The 3,586-nt window shown below is 40.7% G+C and overlaps 1 non-coding gene across 1 annotated transcript; it reads right to left on the bottom strand.

Annotated features, from left to right (window-relative positions):
• Positions 1–2,169: 2,169 nt before the first annotated feature.
• On the bottom strand, positions 2,170–2,277 carry LOC112780209 (small nucleolar RNA R71). The gene has a single exon (XR_003191061.1). It is a non-coding gene; the product is annotated as a small nucleolar RNA R71 (small nucleolar RNA).
• Positions 2,278–3,586: the final 1,309 nt, after the last annotated feature.

Raw genomic sequence — 3,586 nt, 5'->3', positions numbered from 1 at the left:
TTCTAATTACTGCTTCCTTGTATTCTGCTAATAGTGTGCTAAACAACATAGAATTAATGAACGTAACTAATAACCCTGACCCTACTAAGAACTCCCCAGTTCTTACCCCTTCTCTCTCCCTTCCCATCTTCAGATGGAAGTAAGAGTACCTTACCATAGTTTGCTGATGACCGTTCGCAAGAAGAGGATTCTGCTTTAGATAGTCTTTTGAGTCTAGGGTGAATATTGTTCTCTAATTATATGTAAATACTGTGAGACCAGCCAACGTCTGCACCCCTTCGTATGCGCACTTTAACATAAATCCTATGTACGAGATTCCTATTTTGTGGATAGTTCATGAGGTACCAGAGAGACGTCCTGTGGAAAAGTCTGATCGTGCAGAGGAGTAGCAGATGATGTTCTATCTTTTGATGACAAGTTCCACCTGACTTGAGTTGTGAAGACTTAGAACGTACTTTCCCTCGCTTTAGTAGTTTAGAGGGACTAGGTGAGTATAGAGTCTAGGCTAGCTTAGGTGCCAGCTTAGGGACCTCTTGAACAGGTCAGGACCTGGGATGTTGTATGTATGTATATGTATATAGTTATTATCTAGCTATACCTAGGGGTGTTCTAACTAAAGGTCTATACTCTAATAAAGGCTGGATAACTGAATGTTGCTAGCTACTTGTGATGTATTTATGTGTGGTTGCTTATAACTGTTTTATCTGTTATCAACTGTGAGTTGATTATGAATGATTCCGTCTATTAATCCAAATATTTTCAAAAAAAAAAAAGTACCTCGCTAACTAACTACGCTTTTAACAACGAATCAGGCTCATATAATAAATAATAGATAATAATTAGGATGACAAATTGGTAGCACTCAATTTATGGTATGTCCTAGGCGTACTGAAAATTGGGTCGTTACATGTCACACGCCCCACAATCGCGAGTTTGAAGCTCGTCACAGTCATCCCTTCCCAGATCCTACTCGGAATACCACAGACAAGGTTTAGACTTTCCGGATCTCAAGAATGGCCGCCAATAATTCTAGCCTATACCACGAAGGTTCCAATCTTAGATTAGAAACCCAAGAGATACACACTCAATCGAAGGTAGAGTGGAGGTGGTTGTCAGGCACACGTTCATAGGTGAGAATAATGATGAGTGTCACGGATCATCACATTCATCAAGTTGAAGAACAAGTGATATCTTAGAGAAGAAGTAGGCGTGAATTGAATAGAAAAACAATAGTAATTGCATTAATTCATGAGGAACAGCAGAGCTCCACACCTTAATCTATGGTGTGTAGAAACTCCACCGTTGAGTATATATAAGAACAAGGTCTAGGCCTGGCCGTGAGGCCAGCCCCCAAACGTGTCTAAGATAGCATAAGACTTCTCAAAGATTCAAAGTATGAAAATACAATAGCAAAAGGTCCTTTTTATAGAGAACTAGTAGCCTAGGGTTTACAGAAATCAGTAATTAATGCAGAAATCTTCTTCCGGTCCCACTTGGTGTGTGCTTGGGCTGCGCATTGAAGCATTTTCGTGTAAAGACTTTTCTTGGAGTTAAATGCCAGCTTTTGTGCCAGTTTGGGCGTTTAACTTCAGCTTTTGTGCCAGTTTTGGAGTTAAACGCCAGAATTCTTGAGCTGACTTGGAACGCCTATTTGGGCCATCAAATCTCGGGCAAAGTATGGACTATTATATATTGCTGGAAATCCCAGAATGTCTACTTTCCAACGCAATTGAGAGCGCACCAATTGGGCTTCTGTAGCTCCAGAAAATCCATTTTGAGTGTAGGGAGGTCAGAATCCAACAGCATCTGCATTCCTTTTTCAGCCTCTGAATCAGACTTTTGCTCAGGTCCCTCAATTTCAGCCAGAAAATACCTGAAATAACAGAAAAATACACAAACTCATAGTAAAGTCCAGAAGAGTGATTTTTATTTAAAAACTAATAAAAACATAATAAAAACTAACTAAAATATACTAAAAATATACTAAAAACAATGCCAAAAAGCGTATAAATTATCCGCTCATCAGTCTACAGGCTTATGCTTTTCCCGTTTGCTGTAAGAGACAGAGCTAGAATATGGTTGGACTCTCAACCTAAAGATAGCCGGAACTCTTGGGATAAGCTGGTCACGGCTTTCTTAGCCAAGTTCTTTCCTCCTCAAAAGCTTAGCAAGCTTAGAGTGGATGTTCAAACCTTCAAACAGAAAGAAGGTGAATCCCTCTATGAAGCTTGGGAGAGATATAAGCAATTGACCAAAAAGTGTCCTTCTGTCATGCTTTCAGAATGGACCATCTTGGATATATTCTATGATGGTCTGTCTGAATTATCAAAGATGTCATTGGACCATTCTGCAGGTGGATCCATTCACCTAAAGAAAACGCCTGTAGAAGCTCAAGAACTCATTGACATGGTTGCAAATAACCAGTTCATGTACACTTCTGAAAGGAATCCTATGAGTAATGGGATGCCTCAGAGGAAGGGAGTTCTTGAAATTGATACTCTGAATGCCATATTGGCTCAGAATAAAATATTGACTCAGCAAGTCAATATGATTTATCAGAGTCTGAATGGATTGCAAGCTGCATCCAATAGTACTCAAGAGGCATCTTCTGAAGAAGAAGCTTATGATCCTGAGAACCCTGCAATAGCAGAGGTGAATTACATGGGGGAACCCTATGGGAATACCTATAATCCCTCATGGAGAAAGCATCCAAATTTCTCATGGAAGGATCAACAAAAGCCTCAACAAGGCTTTAATAATGGTGGAAGAAACAGGTTTAGCAATAGCAAACCTTTTCCATCATCCACTCAGCAACAGACAGATAATTCTGAGCAGAACCCATCTAGCTTTGCAAATATAGTCTCTAATCAATCTAAGGCCACTCTAAGTTTCATGAATGAAACAAGGTCCTCCATTAGAAATTTGGAGGCACAAGTGGGCCAGCTGAGTAAAAGAGTCACTGAAACCCCTCCTAGTACTCTCCCAAGCAATACAGAAGAGAATCCAAAAAGAGAGTGCAAGGCCATTACCTTGCTTGGTGTGGCCGAACCCAAAGAGGAGGAGGAGGACGTGAATCCTAGTGAGGAAGACCTCCTGGGACACTCAGTGACCAATAAGGAGTTTCCCTTCGAGGAACCATGGGAATCTGAGGCTCATCTAGAGACTATAGAGATTCCATTGAACCTCCTTCTGCCCTTCATGAGCTCTGATGAGTATTCATCCTCTGAAGAGGATGAAGACATTACTGAAGAGCAAGTTGCTAAGTACATTGGTGCAATCATGAAGCTGAATGCCAAGCTATTTGGTAATGAGACTTGGGAAGATGAACCTCCCTTGCTCACCAATGAACTAAATGCATTGGATAGGCAGATATTACCTTAAAAGAAACAGGATCCTGGTAAATTCCTAATTCCCTGTAACATAGGTACCATGACCTTTGAGAAGGCTCTGTGTGACTTGGGGTCAGGAATAAACTTAATGCCACTCTCTGTAATGGAGAAACTTGGGATCTTTCAGGTGCAAACTGCCAGAATCTCTTTAGAGATGGCAGACAACTCAAGAAAACAGGCTTATGGACAAGTAGAGG

This window comes from Arachis hypogaea, chromosome 19 (assembly GCF_003086295.3).
Source record: "Arachis hypogaea cultivar Tifrunner chromosome 19, arahy.Tifrunner.gnm2.J5K5, whole genome shotgun sequence".
In the NCBI taxonomy this organism is placed as follows: domain Eukaryota; kingdom Viridiplantae; phylum Streptophyta; class Magnoliopsida; order Fabales; family Fabaceae; genus Arachis; species Arachis hypogaea.
The sequence above is the reverse complement of the archived record's forward strand: the minus strand, read 5'-3'. Positions and strand labels throughout refer to the sequence as shown.